Here is a 22,081-nt window from a genome sequence, read left to right as displayed (position 1 = left end):
GAGAGATGAAGTGGGAAAGCAGGCCTGGGGCCATAGGGCTAGACAGAGTCTCTGTAAGTTTCCACACATGGTGACATATCAGAGCTAAGCTCTAAGAAAGTCACGCTTCTTAGCAGTAAGTACACACCCACGCTATGCACTCTCAAGTGACTTTAGCAGGCAGTCTAACGGAGTGGTCGCACACACTTGTGGGCTGAGTGGTGTCCCCCCAAAATATATGTTTAAGCCTTGATCTGTAGTAACTATGACTATGATCTTAATTGGAAATTCGATCTTGGCAGATATAACCAAGTTAGGGTGACATTAAATAGGAATTAAGATGGACCCTACATCCAATAGCTAGTGTCTTAACAAGAGAGGAGGAGATTCAGAAACAAACGCACAGCCACAAAAGAAGACGAGCATGAGAAGGAGGCTGAGATTGCAGTGAGGATGTCAGAAGCCCAGGAATGCCAAGAGCCAGCAGAAGCTGGAAGAGGCAAGAAAAGATTCTACCCTGGAACCTTCGGAGGGAACATGGCCCTGCGGCCATCTTGATTTTGAACTTCTAGCATCCAGAACTACAAGAGAATCAATGTGTCTTGTCTTCAGTCATCCATTCGAGGCACCTTTTACTAGTAACCCTAGAAAACGAACGCAAATATGAATTAAGCTTGACTTAGAAATAATCAAGGTTTTAGGACCTTCAGAGAAGATGGGATAGTGCATGAACTAGGAGGTGATCCTAGAGAAAAACTGAGCTCATGAGACACAGCCATGACTGGAACTGTGGGTGTAAGAACATCGCCTAAGGGGAAAGGAGTATAAAGAAAGGGAAGCAGTCAACCCTCGAAGGTCAACCACTTTCTGATGACTGAAGGTCTGCGTTCAGTCCCATCCTGAAAAGATCAGTCAACAATGGGGCTAATCCATCCATTGAGATTTAATCATTGGGCTTCTTGGCTGCCCCCGAGGGCTTTCTCATCTTTGTTCATTCCAGGCCAGAATCCACAGTCCTGCGATCCTTACTTTTGAGAGGGCACTTTGCTCTTTAATCCCCTTGTTTAAATGGATTACAAAAAAATACAACTTGGGAGATTAAGCTTCTACTAGTCACCATCTACCCAAAGATGAATGTGGATTTAATCAATATAATTTTTCTGATTATACAAGTAACCCCTAATGATTATAAAATCTTTCAGTTTGAGAAAATTATGCCTAAGAAAATAAGATTCCCCCTAACTTCAACACTAAAAGACATTCATTGTTGCTATTTGGCTATATTTACCTGATGTAATTAAGAGAAATACTTTATAATTAAAGAAAAAAATTGAGGATGAGTTATTTGGGAAGAATCATCCAGATAAAGAAAATGCGAGGGAAAAGAACCCCACAGAACATCTGAGAAAAATCAACAGTGAGCCAGGTAATCAAAGGCCATTAACCATTTTAATACTGCTAGAGGTCAGAGCGGAGAAGGCAATGGCACCCTACTCCAGTACTCTTGCCTGGAAAATCCCATGGATGGAGGAGCCTGGTAGGCTGCAGTCCATGGGGTCGCTAAGAGTCAGACACGACTGAGTAACTTCACTTTCATGCATTGGAGAAGGAAATGGCAACCCACTCCAGTGTTCTTGCCTGGAGAATCCCAGTGATGGGGGAGCCTGGTGGGCTGCCATCTATATGGGGACACGACTGAAGCGACTTAGCAGCATCAGCAGCAGAAGTCAGAGAGATCTGATTCAAATAAAAAGAGGAAATTCAGAAACATGACTCTCACAGCATCCTTAAGTTAGTTATAATGTTCAAGGCATTAAACTATTCAACTTGACTCCTTATTAAGCTCTTCAGTTCAAAAATCTACCAAATAACTTTTCCAAGATGGAAACCTTAATGTTTAAGGTACATTAAGATCTTTTTGCAGGAGTTCCATTTTTTCCCAAGTTATGGTTTCCTAGCAACCATAACACAGCAACCAAGAACTATATTTTATGGCCTTGGTACCAGTCTCCTCAAGGCCTATATGTATAGGCCTGTACGTGTAACCCTTGGCTGTCTTAGCTATGGCTGGGCTTTGGAATGCTGGAGGGGCTGGGTCCATATGCTATAATAGAATCCAGACACTATACACTGCTGGTTGCTAGCAGGCCCATAAATTCACTTATCCTGATGTAGATGGGATTCAGAACTGCTGTATCACAGGCTAAGAAGGCACAGATTAAAATTAAATTAATTAAAATCAAAATTCAGAGGCTATATGTAAGGAATCATTTTAGCCCTTCTCACTCACATAAGCTCTGTTAACTAGTTTCAGTTTAAAGAAAGGCTCGTTCACTTGGATTTCTAAAGATTCAGAGGTCCTAAGACTAACCTAACAACATCTATCAAAAAAGTCCAACTGGTTATGACCCCATTTCTTCCAAGAAAGAGGAGGTCATTTGGGTGCTTTCTTATTTCAGAGCTGAAATCATGCCGCAGGCACCCACAAACCTTTTCTTTAAAGTAATTTAAATGGTTTGATACAATTGGTGAGAGGTCACAGGACCAAAGTTGCAGGCATTCAGTCCCCAAATTAAAGCAATTAACTGTCAGGGAAGTGAAGAAAAGGAAAAAAAAAAGGAAAAACAAAACCACCGGGTGAATTTTTAAAATCTACTTTAAAATTGTTAAATTGTTTCGTTGAGCAAAAACCATAGTTGGGAGGCTGTACTTTTTTAAATGACAATGAAATGTTAAAGTTCAATTGATATAATTGTAGAATTGAAATAATTTCTAATCATAAAGATTTCAAAGTGAGACGATTCCAACATTCGTAAGACTTTTCTATAATAAAACTGTACAGTAGATCTTGCACTGCACTGGGAACATTTTTTTCTAAACATATTTTTCATGCTCAATAAATTACTTAAGAAGAGTAACATTATAATGATCAGCCTGCAAATATTTTTCCTCCCATAACATGAAGCACAGCAGAATTCAGGATACAGTCATTAGCAACATCCGGAAGTCATTAAAAAGATGAACTTAAGCACTGAGAAGCCCCAAATGCCTGAAATTGTTATCCAATATCTTAAAACTCTGTACCTGAAAAAAAGAAAGATACTCAAATCTAATTTTCGCTAAAATATGACCGAAATGTTTTAAATAACCAAAATAATCTGATGTCTCAAGATAGTTCACTTCCAAACACCTAAACAACACAGGCAACTATCCTAAGTAAAGAAACTTAAATGTGTGGCTCTCTAACAATACTTGTGTCTTTTGAATGCAGTGTTACTCAGCCTCAGCCCCTTGGACTATGGACCAGAAACTCTTTGTCTGAGGCACTGACCCTGCATTGCAGATGTTAGCAACATCCTTGGCTTGTACCGCCGAGATGCCAGACATCTCTCTGTCTCTAGGTAGATGCTCAATACTCCCCCAGTGCTGCGCTCAGTCTCAGTCGTGTCCAGCTCTTTGCGACCCCATGGACTGTAGCCGGCCAGCCTCCCCTGTCCATGGGAGTTCTCCAGGCAAGAGTACTGGAGTGGTTGCCATTTCCTTCTCCGGGGGATCTTCCCAACCCAGGAATAGAACCCAGGTCTCCTGCACTGCAGGCAGATTCTTTACTGTCTGAGCCACCTGGGAAGCTAGGTAGATGCTAGATACTTCTCCAGTAGAACAACCTAAAATATCTCCAGACATTTCCAAAGGTCGCCCGGTGAGCAAAACTGGCCCCAGTTCTTAACTAATATAAGAACCTAATATAACACAGTGATAAATATTTCAACCAGCAAAAAAAAAATGTATGACCCAAAAGTTGACATCCAAGACAGCTCCCTTCAAATTACTTTGCAAAAATATACCCTTCTGCAACTTTGGTAAATAAATAACCGAGTCATTCACACAGTTTTTAAAGTAAATGAAAAAATTGCTCTTTTTTAATGTGCAATCAGAGAATTAAAAATGTTCCCAGTATTTCTTTTCTCAATCTATCAGTTAAGTCATTCCAGTATAACTACAGAAAATATAAAACTAGTATAACCTGGAGTACAAAGTTGACTTAGTTACTGTCAGAGTCATAACTAAGCAAATATCTTTATTGACCTTCGGCTTTTCAAAAGCAAACCATATGTAAAGGATGCCCTCAGAAGAGTGAAATGGTGACTCACCAAATGAAGAAAATGTTTACAAATCATTTATCTAATAAGGTACTTTTATCAAGAATATGCAAAGAATATGTATGATTTAATAGAGACAGAAACCAAATTTTAAAATGAGCAAAGGGTCTAAATAGACATTTCTCCAATGTCTATTTCTCCAATGTCCAATTGTCCAATACACAATTCACCAATGAGCACTTGAAAAACGCTCAACATTATTACGTATCAGGGAAATGCAAATCAAAATCAAAAGGCGGTATTTCCTCTCACCCACGAAGATGACTAAAGTCAAAAAAAATAATAATAAATGCTGGCAAGGATATGAGCAATTAGAATCCTCATTCAATCACTGCTGATAGGAATGTAAGATGGTACGGTTACTTTGGAAAACAATCTAGCAGCTCCTCAGAAATTCAAACATAGAATTATCACACGACCCAGCAATTCCACTCCTAGGTATATACCAAAAAGAATTTAAAACAAGTATTCCAACAAGTATTTGTAAACTAATGTTTACAGCAGTAACGATGCACAACAGTTACGAGGTAGAAACAACCCAAATGCCCAACTGATGAATGGATGTAAATAAAATGTGATATATCCATACAAAGAAACATTATTCATCAATAAAAAAGATCGAAATGCTGGGACTTTCCTGGTAGTCCAGGGGCTAAGACTCCAAGCTCCCACTGCAGGGGCCCAAGTTCAATTCCTGGTCAGGGAACTAGATCCCACATGCTGCAACCAAGATCTCACGTGCTTCAACTAAGATCTGGTGCAGCCAAATTAAATAAATAAATATTTTTTTAAAAATGGAATGAAGTACAGACATGCCACAACCTGGAAGACCCTTGAAAACAACATGCTAACTGAAAGACAGTCACAAAAGACCATACATTATATGACCCAGTTTATACGTAATGTGCAGAGTAAGCAAGTCTATAGAGATGAGCACAATAAAGGACAGAAACGGTATGGACCTAACAGAAGCAGAAGATATTAAGAAGAGGTGGCAAGAATACACAGGAGAACTATACAAAAAAGATCTTCATGACCCAGATAATCACGATGGTATGATCACTGACCTAGAGCCAGACATCCTGGAATGTGAAGTCAAGTGGGCCTTAGAAAGCATCACCATGAACAAAGCTAGTGGAGGTGATGGAATTCCAGCTGAGCTATTTCAAATCCTCAAAGATGATGCTGTGAAAGTGCTGCACTCAATATGCCACAAATTTGGAAAATTCAGCAGTGGACACAGGACTGGAAAAGGTCAGTTTTCATTCCAGTCCCAAAGAAAGGTAATGCCAAAGAATGCTCAAACCAGTGCACAATTGCACTAATTTCACATGCTAGCAAAGTAATGCTCAAAATTCTCCAAGCTAGGCTTCAACAGTACATGAACTGTGAACTTCCAGATGTTCAAGTTGGATTTAGAAAAAGTAGAGGAACCAGAGATCAAATTGCCAACATCTGCTGAATCACTGAAAAAGCAAGAGAATTCCAGAACATCTACTTCTGCTTCACTGACTATGCCAAAGCCTTTGACTTTGTGGATCACAACAAACTAGAAAATTCTTAAAGAGATGGGAATACCAGACCACCTGAACTGCCTCCTAAGAAATCTGTATGCAGGTCAAGAAGCAACAGTTAGAACCAGACATGGAACAATGGACTGGTTCAAAATTAGGAAAGGAGTACGTCAAGGCTGTATATTGTCACCCTGCTTATTTAACTTATATGCAGAGTACATCATGAGAAATGCCAGGCTGGATACAGCACAAGCTGTAATCAAGACTGCCGGGAGTAATATCAATAACCTCAGATACACAGATGACACGACCCTTACGGGAGAAAGCAAAGAAGAACTAAAGAGCATCTTGATGAAAGTGAAAGAGCAGAGTGAAAAAGTTGACTTAAAACTCAACATTCAGAAAATTAAGATCATGACATCCAGTCCCATCACTTTATGGCTAATAGATGGGGAAACAATGAAAATAGTGATAGATTTTATTTTCTTGAGCTGCAAAATCACTGCAAATGGTGACTGTAGCCATGAAATTAAAAGACGGTTGCTGCTTGGAAGAAAAGCTATGACCAACCTAGACAGCTTATTAAAAAGCAGAGACATTACTTTGCCAACAAAGGTCATATAGTCAAAGCTATGGTTTTTCCAGTAGTCATGAGTGGATGTGAGAGTTGGCCCATAAAGAAGGCTGAGCACCAAAGAACTGATGCTTTTGAACTGTGGTGTTGGAGGAGACTCCTGAGAGTCCCTTGGGCTGCAAGGAGATCCAACCAGTCCATCCTAATGGAAATCAATCCTTAATATTCATTGGAAGGACTGATGTTGAAGCTGAAGCTCCAATACTTTGGCCACCTGATGCAAAGAGCTGACTCATTAGAAAAGACCCTGATGCTGGAAAAGATTGAAGGCGGGAGGAGAAGGGGACGACAGAGGATGAAATGGTTGGATGGCATCATCGACTACATGAACAAGAGTTTGAGCAAACTCTGGGAAATGATGAAGGACAGGGAAGCCTGATGTGCTGCAGTCCATGGAGTCACAAAGAGTCAGACAAGACTGAGTGACTGAACAACAACAAATAGAGACAGAAAATAGATCAGCGGTTACTGGAGACTGGCTGGATGGGTGGGGAAGGGAAGTAAGTGGTAACAGGTATGGGTTTCTTTTGGAGGTAATGAAAATGTTCTAAAATTGATGTCTGCTCAATTCGGCAAGTATACCAAAAACCACTCAATTGTACACTTTAAAGAACTGAATTGTTTGGTATGTATTATTGTTGTTCCACGGAGAAGGCAGTGGCACCCCACTTCAGTACTCTTGCCTGGAAAATCCCCTGGACGGAGGAGCCCGGTAGGCTGCCGTCCATGGGGTCACTAAGAGTCAGACATAACTGAGCGACTTCACTTTCACTTTTCACTTTTCACTTTCATGCATTAGAGAAGGAAATGGCAGCCCACTCCAGTGTTCTTGCCTGGAAAATCCCAGGGACGGGGGAGCCTGGTGGGCTGCCGTCTACGGGGTCGCACAGAGTTGGACACGACTGAAGCAACTTAGCAGCAGCAGCATTGTTGTTCCATCACTAAGTCGTGTCCAGCTTTTTGTGACCCCATGGACTGTAGCCTGTCCATAGGATTCTCCAGGCAAGAATCCTGGAGTGGGTTACCATTTCCTTCTCCAGAGGATCTTCCTGACCCAGGGATCAAAGACACATCTCCTGCATCGGCAGGCAAGTTCTTTAGCACTAAGCCACCAAGGAAGTATGTATTGGTTGGCCCAAAAGTTTGTTTGGGTTTTTCCATAAAATGTTACAGAAAAACCCAAATGACCTTTTTGGCCAACCCAATAAATCATATCTTAATAAATGTGTTATCAATTAAAAAATAGAGAAAGCACAGAAAACTTCATCATCCTTCTCATGCTTACAGAACAGTCTCATCCACCCTGACATCTGACAGAAGCTGGAGGTAAAACAGGAAGGGAAGTCGAGAGGAAAGGCAGGTCAGGACAGTGACATCCTCATTTCACAAAGGGAAAGGAGGCAAAGGGCACTGCCATGGGTTGATGGAGCTGAATTAGTCCATACAAGCAACAGAAAGACTGAACCATAAATACAAGCATCAAAAATCTGGAGAAGAAAGGAAATAAGACAAAATAAGTAAGCTAAACTGTCTTTTGTCATAACAGGAAGTCAAATGAAAATGGCATAAGCAGATTATATAGCAATATAAAGATAATCAGTAGAGGAACAAAAATGAACAAAAGTGATTTATTTCTGGAGAGTACAGGAGTGGGTGGGAAAAAAACAAACAGAACATGTTTTTCACAGCAAGCTCATCTTTTCCCCTAGGCTGCTAATACGACATGGGATTATTATTTTGCACATCGTTTCTAGAAACAAACTGAACTTGGCATTACTTGAACAGAAGAATCCACGTGAAAGGAGTGTACTTGGCATCAGGAAGAATACTGTGGTCGATCACCATCAGTGAGTGAAACTGCGATTTCAATATATTACAGCAAAACTGACTCAAGTTTTACAGCCAAAGACTGCATCCTTAGTAAGCCAATTTGGAAATGTAACATGTTAGATCCTTAAGAGAATAAGAAGCACACACAGAGTCCCTACCCTCTCTGTGGCAGTTAAGAAGCATCATTAGGTCAAAGCTTCACCATGGCAAGAGTATTTTGAAGGTCCTAACAACTTCTGGATTACCCGATAATTCAAACGGTAAAGAGTCTGCCCTCAATTGAGGGACACCTAGGTTCTATCCCTGCATTGGGAAGATCCCCTGGAGAAGGAAATGGGAACCCACTCCAGTACTCTTGCCTGGAAAACCCCATGGACGGAAGAGCCTGGCAGGCTACAGTTCGTGGGGTTGCAAAGAGTCGGACACGACTGAGTGACTTCACTTTCAACAACTTCTGGATCCAAAGACATCTCAGATGAGAGAAGGCACATGGGGCATTTTTCTCCCTGCACAGCTTGAAGGCACTTATTTAGTTTTTTTAATGGAGTATAGCTGCTTTACAATGTTGTGTTCGTTTCTGCTATACATTAAAATGAATCAGCTATATGTATACACATGTCTCCCTCCTTCTTGGACCTCCCTCTCCCTCTAGGTCATCACAGAGCACCAAGTTGAGCTCCCTGCATTGTACCAGCTGTCTGTTTTACACATGGCAGTGAAGGCATTTTAAAAACCAAAAGGTGAATATGGAGGCTGATGCCACCAGAACAGAGCAGGATTTGCCATCTGGGAAGCACGACCCACAGTTACTTAAACATACTCAGGGGGACAACTCCTGACGCTTGGGGCTCTGGATTCCAGGGGGCCGCCCCGGGGCACTTTTGAGAATGGCAGGTGGCAGAATCAGCCATGACGCCAGGGACCAGGCACAACCAAGAGTGACCAGGGTACCCAAGCAATCTAGGGGCCTTATAGGCATAGAAAGCGACGCTGTGGTTATCAGATCCTGGGGGGGCTACAGCATGAGAAAGAATTAGACCCCCATGTTCCCACTCCAAGGATAACCTTGTGTATGTGAGGAGATCAGGAGGTACATTTCAGGGACCCCCGTGGTGGCCCAGGGGTTAGGACACCACCCTGTCACTGCTGAGGACCCAGGTTCAACCCCCGGTCAGGGAACTAAGATTCCACAAGCCACTCCTGGTAGCCAGAAAAATAAAAAATAAAAAAAAGACCAAAACTAACACATTAGCTCAGTAGTTGGGTCAGACTCCTGTTAAGTCCAAAAATGAAACCAAAATGCACATCTGAATGTCACGATGAGACTAAGCCCACAGTTCTCACCTTCTCAAACGCTGTCCTAAAAGCAAGTGGGAACTAGCTAATAAGGTCCTGACTGTTCTAGACGTTCCAGCTTGAAATCTTCTTGTGCCCGGAATGCGGCCAAGAGCTCCCTGCCCAACACAGGAGAGCCATCTGGGTCAAGAGGGATCTTGTCAAGAGAAAGCCTGAGATGGTCAGGCTTTGGGCTGGAATCTCTCTCCCAAAGACCTCTGGGGATGGGGTGGGAAGAGTGGGCAAGGCAGATTCCCCCTCCTAAGGGCCCTTCAGGCTCAACCTGCAGACCTCAGGCCCATCTCCTCTTCTGAAAACCAAGCACTGGGGACTTCCCTGGTGGGCCACTGGCTAAGACTCTGTGCTCCCAAGGCAAGCCGCCCAGGTTCACTCCCTACCAGGGAACTGAGATTCCCATGAGCCACCAGTGAAGATCCGCATGCTGCAACTAAAACCCAGTGCAGATAAACAAATAATAAATATTTTAAAAAGAAAAGAAAAGCAAGCATCAGATAGGAAAAACCCCCACCCATCCATTTCCGTGGTCCTGACAACTCCACAGGGAAGATTCCCAGACCCAGGACTCCCCCTGACTTCCTCTCCTCTGGGGCTGACCTGGTGACTTTTTCTAGCTCATCATCCCTGCCATAGATGGCAGAGGAAGCCAGGAGCAGGAACCAGAATGAATCTGAGTGTAAAAGGTTAGCCCCTCCTGGCCCAGGAGGCAGGTACTCTGGCAACAGAAGGGCAGCCACTGAGAAGGCAGGATATCCTGCCTCCTCCCAGGGCCCAGAGAACTGTGTTTGGGGTTTTTAAGGACAAGCAACTGAATCTCCTTCACCTAATTCCCCATCTACTCCTCACCTATCCCAAGCCAAGCTCGGTCCCAGGTCCAGTCTCCCAATCACTTACCTTCTCACTCATCTGTTTATTCATCAATATACTTATCCTTTAGTTTGTAATAAAATTCTGTTGTAGAAGCTGGAAATAAATAATTGGGGCGGGGGGGGGGGTGGTACGGGTTGTTTCGTATTTTAACCAAAGACAACGCCTCCCTCCCTTTCATCTCTCCTCCTTCAAAGTGGCCCGAGCCAGCACACACGTGGCACCTTCCTGCTTGGCTCCAAACTGCTACACCCAAATCTCTGTATGGAAAGAAACCCTGTGACTGCGCCAAGACTCGGAGGGCCTTGGGCTATTCAGAAAGTGCTCCTCTCAAAGCACCTTTCCTCCCACAGGGCTGCTCACTGAATCATCACTCTTTGTTCAGCATCCTTTGGATGTACACAGCTGACTGGCTCTTAGATTGTGCCAAGGTTTTGCTCTGCTTGTGTTTTGTTTTTCTTCTTTCTTGCTGCTATTTCAATGAACTGAGACCCCACTCGCAGCCAAATGCCAGGCTCTAAACTCAGCCTCAGCCCAATGAGGGAAGAATCTCTCTCTACCTAGCAAGAGCTCCAACACCTTCTAGAAGAATCTTACACGAGTCTGGGAGGAATCTCTGTACACCCACAGTCTAGGCCTTTACGGATGGCTTAATGAGCTCCCTGGAGACCACAGGAACAGTGAAAGTCTTGTGCAGGAGGGGTGTGGAAGTTGGGAAGGGGATGGAAGGGAAAAACCCGCCTGCTAATATTTTGTACCTTTTACACTAGAGCACTGTTTTCTTTTCCAAAAATTCTGTTCCTGCCTGAGTACTGCTTTATTTTTTGAATGCCTCCTTTATTTACTTTTTTAAAAGTTTTTAAATAAGTGATTGGCCTACAATGATGACAGAAAAAAAAATGTTTAATAGGAATTACTAATTACATAAAACCAGATATTTAGAGATGAAATGTGAATCATGAAAAACCGAAGAATTGTGCTGGGAACCTTGCAAATCTGTTTTTCTCTCATCCTATATGGAGGGGGGGAAAAAAAGGGAGGACATAATTCCGAAACATTCTACCCACTTGTTAAATTTAGAAAAGAAAATGAGTATGTATATATGTGCGTGTATGTAATACATACACGCACATATATACACACACATTGCCAGTGAAACACTGTTTTACATACAGGAGGCCACATTGACACATATACACTATCATGTGTAAGATACGTAACTAATAGGAAGTTGCTGTGAAACACAGGGAGGCCAGCATGGTCCTCTGTGATGACATGGAGAGGGGGGATGGGAGAGGGGAGGGAGGCTCAAGAAAGAGGGGATTTATTTATAATTATGACCCATTCACGTTGTCGTAGGGCAGAAAAAAACATTGCAAAGCAATTATACTCCAATTTTTAAAATTTTAATAACATAAAATGACTGGACAGAGTGAAAATAAGGATCTTTCTCAAGCACAAGCACAAGCCCACACCTGCTGGGATTCAGGAATTCCACAGGACTCTGCACACTGCTCACAGGAACCAAATCCTCTCTCTGCCCTTTCACCCTCGTGCCTTGCGTACTCTCAGGCAGACGTTTCCCTCCATCACTGGCTTCTCGGCAAGAAGTGGACGGGATTCCCACCCCACACTCTTACCTGCTTTTCTCATTTGGCAAAGCACAGGCTTGAACTTCACCATCTATTCAAGTGCTGTCTCATAGGCAGTAAGCAAGCTTCTTGCAATGAGGAAAGGAAGGGAGAGGGGTTAACAGACACAGCTAGCTGGCGCTCAGCAAAGCTTTGGGAATAAATTCCTGCCCCAGCGCTCCAGAAGGCCTGGGGTTCCATCTGCTTGTCCACAGAACTGCAGGAATTTGCAGGGGGATGGAGGGGGTGTTAGACGAGCACCAAGACTCCTTTCTGGTTTGGGGGGGGGGGGGCACTGGGAAGAGTGGGGAGCTGGGAGAGACAACCGCAGGGGGACAGGAGAGGAAGTCTTTGTGCTAGCTCTTTGGATGCACATTAGAGTGAAGTTGAATTGTCAGCTAACAAGATTTCCTAACCACGTGTTCCCTTTAAAGTCTAGGCCCCCCACTGATTTGATCCCCAGACAGCAGCAGGAGGCAAAGCTGCCTTCAAGCATCCCTAAGGGCCAGAGAATTCCCAGAACAAGTGCAAGAAGGGTCAGAATCATTTCTACAAGTGGAATTTCAAATGGGTTATAACATTTATGCCTTGGCATCTAGCAATAATGCCACACTCCTACATCTGCTTAGGGTGACGGAGGCAGGTCCAGGGGGGCAGAGGTTGTGAGGAACATTCCCTGTGTGCTTCTGCCCCCACTGGACAACCTGCAAGTCCCTCCCCCCCTTAGTTTTTGTTTGTTGTTTGCTTGCCTGTAATGGCCCCTGGGATCTACATTCAAATGAGGTGTTATGGCACCCAGCTCAATAATTTGCCCCAACAGGCAAAAGAGTGTTGAAACCAGAAGCATTTTTTTTCCATTATCTTATTCTGTAGCCAAACCCGAGATTGTCTTTTTCAAACTATTTATTCATCTGATTATGGACAGGTTTTTCCTTGTTTTTGTTTTTCCTGTACACAGTGGCTTGTCTCTTCGCCTGGAGGAAATCAGCAGTGCTCAGCTGGTGGACCAGAGGAAAAACAAGTCAAAACACATTGACAGCATTTTGCAGATACTCAATGAAATCAGTTCTCCTCTTCCACATTACCAAGTCAGGCAACAGCCTCCTCCTAAGGTAGGTATATTTCTCTTCCATGCAAAGATAATTACCTAGCAACTTCGGTGTTTACCCCTCCAAGACAACCTGACTGGCAGAACTCTTTATGGCAGGGTACAAAAGAGCATGCTCCAGAAACTAGCCGTTTACCAAACTTCTGCTACAAGACTCAGCTCAAATTTCACTTCTACCAGGAAGTGTTCCTCCCTGCCTCCAGGTATCTCTTTGTTCAAACCTCCCTCCATCCGGGTATTATTCACTTTGCACAGCGGCCATTGGTTTAGCAGCAGACGCTTCCCACTTGGACAAGGTTTCCTCCTCCAAACACAGGCCTGGGGCTCAGCATAGCCTCAAGGAAAAAGGAAGGAAGAAGAAACAAGTAAAACCTAATGGAAAAAAATTTAAAAAGAAAACCTAATGGAAATGCAAAAAAAAAAAAAAAAAAAAGCCCTAAGGGATTAGATAAGTAGAGTGAAATCTAAGGTCAAGTAAAACAAGCCCTGTTTGAAGCTCAAAACGGCAATCCTACATGGTTTTAAAAATAGGAGTCGGGAGAACGGAAAACTGCAGCAAGGGTGAGAGATGCGGGGCCATCCTCTGCAGTAGATTCCCTCTAACAGGGAAAAATTTTCCAGTGTTTCCTCTGTGGCCGTAACTGCCAGTTGATTTATATTGTCCTTTAATCCCCGTCCCCACAAACGTGGACATTAATTATCCCCATTCTACAGACCCGGAAACTGAGACGCAAAGAGACTAAAGTCACTCGGTCTGGAACAGATCACCCAGCTCGTGGATGACGCTGAGCAGGCACTGGAAGCCAGGTTTTTTGTTTTGTTTTGTTTTTTAACCTCAGTGCTCAGGCTCTCAATCTCTGCTCCAGCTCAAACAAAGTGGATGCCAAGTCAGCACGCGTGGGTAACCCGATCCGGACTGCTCTGACTCAGGAATGCTCCACAGCTGCTCCGTGGGGCCGCGTGGGTACCACTGAAACGGGCACCGATTGGCCAGAGTCCCCAAGGGCTCGCGCGTCCTTCAAGACTTGCCAACATGCAGGAATTGGGAGACTCCGAATCAACCTGGCCGGCTTGGGGATGAGGCTAGAGGATGCTACTGGAAGGGAGGTGAGCTTGGCTCCATCAGCGCCCCGACGGCGGCCAAACTGAGAGGGCCTCTGGTGTAAGGGGGCCTGGGAGCACCGTGCGCAGCGGGGACAGGGCACGAAGGCGCCGTCTGGGCGTCTATTCCCCCGCAGCATCTCGCCCAGGAGGCCTGAGGAGGGGGCGTCACCTGACAGCATGCACCAACTTCTCCTAGCTCAGAGGGGGCGCGCGGCAGTGGCCGAGGCCCGGGGAGCGCTGCGCGCAGCTCTTGCCCAATAGCGAGGTCTGTAAACAAAAGCGGGGCCCCATGCGGGTCCCCCAGCTGGGCGATGAGCCGCGCGGCGCAGCAGCATCCGAACGACCGGGCCCACAGGGGAGCGAGACAGGACCGCGATCCCGAGCGGGGACCCGATGCACAGACCCCAGGATCCCGCGCCCGGATCCGTCATTGTCTGCGCGCGCGCAGAAGGCCGCTGTAAATGTCTGCTCCCGGGTCCGCCGGGGGTCCCCGGCCCTGTGTGCTGATCCCCTAGGCTCTCCGCCCCGCGAGTCGGGTCCCGAGCGTAGCAGCGATCGCCAGGGTGAGCGCCCAGTCAGCGTCGCGGAAAACCCAGGCCTGGCGGGGTGCACGAGTCAGGGACGCAAACACACACACGAGACACACGCAAGCACACGCACGCCCTCCCCGAAGTTGATTTAAAAAAAAAAATCAGCCGACACATACAAAGTGCCGTCGTCGCCGCAGGTCAGCGCTGACCTCCCGCTGCCGGGAAGACCGAATGACAACGCCTGGACACTGTCACTTCCATTCGGCGCCAGGCACCTGGGCGCCACTGCCCGTCTCCCTCCGGACTGCTCCCTCGAGCGATGGATGTCTCCCTTGCTTCCCTCTCCGGCTTCCCACCTCCCTCCCCGAGTGTGGGAAACGTGAAAACAATACGAGCAAAGCCCGATCAGAGGGGGAGCTAGGACCCGCCGGGAGCCCCAATGTGCGGGGGGGAGACTGGGGTCAGGACGTGCCCGTCACGGGCAGAGGGGCTCCGGGCGTCCTCATCGCCGTTCCCTCCCGGTTAGCTCCGGCTAGCCAGCCAGCCAGATCTCCCTCCCTAGGCTCGCAGTACTCACCCCCCGACGCTCGTCCCGGATCTCGGCCACGGGGCCAGGGACAATGCGGGGCCGCCGGGCTCCAGGGGGCTGCGGTCGCGCCGAGGCGTTCGCCGCGCTGCAGAGCTGCGCGCCCGACGGCGGCGGCGCTGCGAGAGCCCAGCAGCGCTCGGAGCGGGCCCCCTGCGCCGTCCGCCAATGGGAGCCGTCACGGTGCCTCGGCCGGCGGCTTCGGGGGGCGGGGCCACGGGATGCCCGTGGGAAACCAGGCTCCGATTGGGCCGCCTGACAATCGCTCCGCCTCCAGCCGGCCAATCAGAGGCGGAGGATACAGGAGCGGGGCGTTCGGAGTTGGGCTCCAGCGCTCCAGCAGGCGCACGCTGGGTACCCGGGCGGCATCGCCTCCGCTCCGCGCACGAGCGCGCGCTCAGCTTTGAGAGATGCTCGCACCCGCGCGCGTGCGCGGGGGCTACCTTCCCACCAGCCTCCGGCGGCGCGACCGGAGGAGGGAAGGGGAAGGCCAGCAGAGGCGCGAAGGAGGGAGCCGGGAACGGCGAGGAAGCCCCTAACAAAGCAGCCCTGGGAGGGCCGAGAGGCCTCCGCCTCCTTCCTCCATAGGTCCGCGATGCTGCCTGTCACTCTGCATAGGTGGAGGTGGCCAATGACGTGAAGAGAAGGCGCTCGGGTTGGCGGGCGCGCGCGCGGCTCGGCCTCGGTGGGATTGGTCCGAGGTAAAGGCTTTTCCTGCCACCTAAGGCGGAGAGGAAAGAGGAACGGGGGAGGGGAAGAGCCCACTCCCCCCAGTAAAAAAGAAAGAAAGTTGTACCTGCGACACGTGGTCTGGCTTAGGAGGCGTGTGCCTGACTCAAGGAGGAGACGGGAACTTTTGTACGAGAGGAAGAAAAAAAAAAAAAAACCCTAATGTAATCCCTTCCTCTGGATGCTGGAGATGTTAGACGCTAACCAGGCTCCAGGTAGGGCACGGTGGGCTTAACCGAATCCTGGGGAGTGCAGGACTCTTACTGGGTTGACTCACCTTGGCCAGCAGGTACACTTGAAATCACATGCTCACAGTCACCTATTGTGAAGTACGCAACTCGAAAGCTAAGTTCACACACTCCTGGTCTCTTCTGTAAAATCTGGAAACGACATTTGCCCTTTACCTTTCGCAAGGCTGTGAGGAAAGACAACACCCGGACGCCGGCAGTCTCTAAGGAAATGTCTTCCCCACACCCGCCAATGCTTCCTCCTTATCTTAAGAGCTTTGAACACTGCCGTTAAGAACAAAGACCACAGCTGAATATTCTTTACTACCTGGTTCAGAGGACCCATTTGCCCTTAGGGAGTGGGGAGGCCTGTGCTCCCGGGGTTAGCAATGGCACCCCACTCCAGTACTCTTGCCTGGAAAATCCCATGGACGGAGGGCCTGGTGGGCTGTAGTCCATGGGGTCGCTAAGAGTTGGACACGACTGAGCGACTTCCCTTTCACTTTTCACTTTCATGCATTGGAGAAGGAAATGGCAACCCACTCCAGTGTTCTTGCCTGGAGAATCCCAGGGACGGGGGAGCCTCGTGGGATGCCGTCTATGGGGTCGCACAGAGTCAGACATGACTGAAGCGACTTAGCAGCAGTTGAAAATAGAAGGAAACCGCAAAAAAGAATTGCCTGTGTCCTAGAAGGCTTCCCTGGTGGCTCAGAAGGTTAAGTGTCTGCCTGCAATGCAGGAGACCTGGGTTTGATCCCTGGGTCGAGAAAATCCCCTGGAAAAGGGAATGGCAACCCACTCCAGTATTCTTGCCTGGAAAATTACAGGGATGGAGGAGCCTGGTCGGCTACAGTCCATAGGGTCACAAAGAGTCCGACACGACTGAACAATTTTCACTTCACTTTAGAAGTCAAAACCCAACTGGAAAACTCAAAGTTATCCGTTTCTTCTCCCTCCTTCTTCCATCTGTTCTGTGTGTTCAGCCTCTCAGTCCTGTCCAGCTTTGCAACCCCACGGACTGTAGCCTTCCAGGCTCCTCTGTCTATGGGATTCTTCAGGCAAGAATGCTGGAGTGGGTTGCCATTTCCTCCTCCAGGGGATCTTCCTGACACAAGGATGGAACCTACATCTCCTGGATGGGCAGGCAGATTCTTTACCTCCCCACCCCGCCCCCCACCCCCACCCCCTCCGGCTACTTGGGAAACTCCCGTCTTTTCTAGCCTACTCCTAAATCAATGACATCTTCTGGATCCTCTCTCTGAACACATCAAAGGCCTTCCATCTCTTCCTACCCCAGGCCTTGCCTCCTGAAATCTATTCTCCCACTTTACAGAATCATCCTTCTAAACAGGTAAATCTCATTTTGCTGTCTTACTTCTGGGTCTCTTCCTTTTGCCCAGAACCCACCCCACTCCCCCACTTTCCTTTCACATGACTGATTCCCACCCATTCTACACATCCCAGCTTATCGGCCAGTGCCTTCATGCAGCAGACTTTTGGCAAACTCCAACTGCCGCATACAGTCTAAGATCAGATCAGATCAGATCAGATCAGTCACTCAGTCATGTCCGACTCTTTGCGACCCCAGGAATCGCAGCATGCCAGGCCTCCCTGTCCATCACCAACTCCCGGAGTTCACTGAGACTCACGTCCATCGAGTCAGTGATGCCATCCAGCCATCTCATCCTCTGTCGTCCCCTTCTCCTCCTGCCCCCAATCCCTCCCAGCCTCAGAGTCTTTTCCAATGAGTCAACTCTTCGCATGAGGTGGCAAAAGTACTGGACTTTCAGCTTTAGCATCATTCCTTCCAAAGAAATCCCAGGGCTGATCTCCTTGCAGTCCAAGGGACTCTCAAGAGTCTTCTCCAACACCACAGTTCAAAAGCATCAATACAGTCTGAAAGACCCTCCAAACCTGATGTATCCAGTTAAGATCATGTACTTACATCTCCCACCCTCAGTGCTCCCACCAACCCCTGTATTAAAAGAGGCTCACATTGCCAGTTAGTTATGCTCTTGGGCACAGCACTCCATTGTATCCAGATTCTTAGCTATCTCGCTGTCTGCTCTATCCCAGTGCTTACCACCATACCTGCCACATTTGGGGTACACAACAATATTTAATCAATGAATTATAGAGGAGCAAAAAAAGAGGCAAGAGTTTTAAAGATCCAAAGCATTTCTAAAACGTTTGTTTGAGAAGAAGGATTAGGATAGTATCCGTTCAGTTCAGCTCAGTCACTCAGTTGTGTCCGACTCTTTGTGACCCCATGGACTGCAGCATGCCAGGCTTCCTCGTCCATCACCAACACCCAGAGCTTGCTCAAACTCATGTCCATCGAGTCGGTGATGCCATCCACCATCAGGATAGTATCAGGTTAGCTAAAAAATTGGTTCGAGTGTTTTTATAGGCTGTTATGGAAACACTCAAACAAACTTTTTGGTCAACCGCATAGATCTCAGAGTCCTATAATGGGTATTGCAGTAACGTTGAATGAAGTTTGAAAGATTTTCCAAAAGACACCCTTTCAAAGAACAACCTCATCTTAGCCAAGAACTTACCCAAGCTTCTCAGTGGAGAGTCATTCCTTTGTGAAGCTTTTCATCCCAGGGGAAAAACAATTTCTTAACCTATTACAAGCCATCATCATGGAAGGGGAACATATATATATGAGAAAAATATGTGTATGTGTGTGTATATATATATATATATGAAAGTATTAATCGATCAGTCATATCTGACTCTTGGCAACCCCATGAGTCCTGGCGGGGTAGCCCTCCAGGCTCCTCTGTCCAAGGAATTCTCCAAGCAAGTGGGTAGCTATGTCATTCCCTTCTCCAGGGGATCTTCCCGACCAGGGATTGAACCCAAGTCTCCCACACTGCAGGTGGGTTCTTTACCATCTGAGCCACCAGGGAAGCCCAGCTGTATACATATATATATATATATATATATATATATATATATACACACACACACACACACATACACACACACACACACACATATATACACATGCTTATATACTAAAACCAAGACTATTGTATGTCAGAGAAAGAAATTTTTGTTTTATTGTGCCTCTGATACTTGGGTCTCTGGTACAGCAGCTGAAATTATATTTAAATAATATAGTGAGTTTCTGTTTCTTGCACCCCCCTCCCCCTGCAAAATTATTTCTCCGCCTCACTGAGGTCTACTGCCATCATGGCCCTCCTGTTAAGGAGGTAACATAGTTGCAAGATGAGCCTCAGAGGAGTCCTCAGAGAGGCCATCAGATTGTCCTGGTCATAGCTCTTTCTGCTCCTAAGAAATCCCAAAAGCAGTGGAGAGGCAGAACCCTGGAGTTAGACTGCCTGGTTTGAATCCAGGTTGCACCACTTTCCACCTCCGGAGCCTTGTGCAAGTTGTTTAATCTTTCACAAGCCTCACTTTTTCACTCTGTGAAACAGGAGATATACCACCTAATCCACAAGGATTAAAAAGAGGTCACGCACAGCACCTATTATGCACTCATAAAAGTTAGCTATTGGATTTAGCTGAATTAACTAAACTCTGAGTCACAGTTGCCTCATTTTGAAAATGGGATAACATTTCATTAAGTGGTTGAAAACCCTGAATGAGCCAGTGGAAGAGAAATGCTTAGCCCTGCCCACGAAGGGAAGATGGCTACATAGGAAACCACCATTTGGGTCTCCATCAGCCTCACCTACATCAACTCGTTAGGACTTTGCCTCACAGAATCGGCTTGGGACTGACTAGGACAGGTTTTGCTTCCATAATCATGGTGGTACCACAGAAGTTGGAATTGGGCTGACCTAGCCTTTGGGTACATTTCTTGTCCTTGAAATCCTGCAAAGTTACTACAGGTTTCTCTATTATTTCTTGTCTCTGCTCAGCACAAAATGCTGCTGCTTCACACTGTGGCAAAGAGAACAGGGCGTTTTGATTAAAATACAGACAAATGCCATCTGGCGTCCCATCTCCTGAGGGCACTGTTGACATCTGAGAAGAACATAGCACTGGCAATAAAGAAAAAAAAAAATGGAGTGGTCAAAGGCAGGCTTGAGGGTTTAGGATAAAAGAACCCACAGAAATTATGTTTCTAGTTCATGGCCCTGATTTCAACTATAAGTCAACATTCTCTTCCCCATCACTTACTGAAAGCCTCACTAATAGCTTGCTGCTGCTGCTGCTGCTGCTAAGTCGCTTCAGTTGTGTCCGACTCTGTGCGACCCCAGAGTTCGCAGCCCACCAGGCTCCCCTGTCCCTGGGATTCTCCAGGCAAGAACACTGGAGTGGGTTGCCATTTCCTTCTCCAATGCATGAAAGTGAAGTCGCTCAGTCGTGTCCAACTCTTAGCGACCCCATGGGCTGCAGCCCACCGGGCTCCTCCGTCCATGGGATTTTCCAGGCAAGAGTACTGGAGTGGGGTGCCATTGCCTTCTCCGCACTAATAGCTTAATGAGGCTATATATGACATAGCTAAGGCACAGCAAGTAATCCTCCTATCTGGTTGTGTTGTTCAGTCGCTCAGTTGTGTCCGACTCTTTGTGACCCCACATGTGACTGCAGCATGCCAGGCTTCCCTGTCCTTCACTATCTCCCTGAGTTTGCTCAAACTCATGTCCATTGAGTCAGTGATGCCATCCAACCATCTCATCCTCTGTCTTCGCCTTCTCCTCCCGCCTTTTCCAGCATCAGGGTCTTTTCAAATGAGTCAGCTCTTCGCATCAGGTGGTCAAAGCACTGGAATTTCGGCTTCAGCATCAGTCCTTCCAGTGAACGCTCAGGACTGATCTCCTTTAGGATGGACTGGTTGGATCTCCTTGCAGTCCAAGGGGCTCTCACGAGTCCTCCAGCACCACTGTCTCCCCCTGTCTAAACCACAGGGATGAGCCCGTGCCCTCCTCTCTAGGCAGCCCTATGTAGCCCGTTTCTACCTCCATGTTCCATTCAAACAGATGTTCCCAGAGGGCAGAGCTGAGGTCTGTTTTGTTTCCTCCTGTAATTCTGGTGTCTAGAACTGTGTATGGCACAAAGTAATTGCTTGGTAGATATTTACAGAATGAATGAATTAGCCTCCCGTGTTCCCTACTATGAAGAGTTTGGCACTTAGTCATCTATTTGTGAGTGGCCTCTTTTAAAATGGATGTGAGGCAGTTTATTAAACACACACATGTCTTGGGACTTCTGTGTCAGTCCTGTGGTTAAGACTCCGTGCTTCGAAAGCAGAGACATGGGTTGGACCCCTGGTCAGAGAACTGAGATTCCTCGGGCTACACACCACAGTAAAAAACTGAATAAATAATAATTTAAAAAAATTTTTTAAGAAATATTATCCACAAAACAACTTACTGGTTGACTTATCATTTACTTGGGGAGCAACCAGGGGAAAGAGGTGACTGGTTTTCCAAAGCAGCTGTTGATGAGTTTGCTCTGAGTCACCCTCAATCTCTTACCAAGAACTCCCTTGACCCAATAGATTGCCTCAAAGATTAGCAGACAGTCTAAGTTGAAAACTAGCATCAGAAAATTCTAGTTAGTCATATCTTACTGGCAGGGACATCTGTTTTTTATCTTCCTGAGCTTTTCTCTCACCAGTCAGCCAGGTCAAAAATGAATACCAAGGTGCTGACAATAGGGTCAGACAAAGCAGAGTCTCTGCCTCCTAGTAAGCCATTCTTGGGATGGTTTTCTTTTGAAAGTCACTCTTCTAGAGCTTTATGGTGTATTCTGAGAAACAGCTGGAAAACCACTTTAAAATCCAAACTGAGTGTTTACAAGGACCTCCTAACTTTGGACTGCCATCCAACCCCCAACCACAGAGCA

At 46.6% G+C, this 22,081-nt stretch overlaps 1 protein-coding gene across 5 annotated transcripts in view; it reads right to left on the bottom strand.

Moving 5' to 3' along the window:
* Nucleotides 1-22,081, bottom strand: part of TIAM1 (TIAM Rac1 associated GEF 1) — a 492,037-nt gene that overhangs the window by 445,217 nt on the left and 24,739 nt on the right. For 3 of the 5 annotated variants that reach the window (XM_055567701.1, XM_055567703.1, XM_055567704.1), the window contains exon 1: nt 15,288-15,442. The exons of 1 other annotated variant lie outside the window; for it this stretch is intronic. The gene's annotated coding sequence lies outside the window, so the exon portion shown is untranslated. Of the gene's footprint in view, nt 1-15,287; nt 15,452-22,081 lie in introns of those variants that run through there. One more of the 5 variants, XM_055567702.1, reaches the window with a different exon arrangement.

This window comes from Bubalus kerabau, chromosome 2, assembly GCF_029407905.1.
Source record: "Bubalus kerabau isolate K-KA32 ecotype Philippines breed swamp buffalo chromosome 2, PCC_UOA_SB_1v2, whole genome shotgun sequence".
NCBI lineage: Eukaryota > Metazoa > Chordata > Mammalia > Artiodactyla > Bovidae > Bubalus > Bubalus kerabau.
The sequence above is the reverse complement of the archived record's forward strand: the minus strand, read 5'-3'. Positions and strand labels throughout refer to the sequence as shown.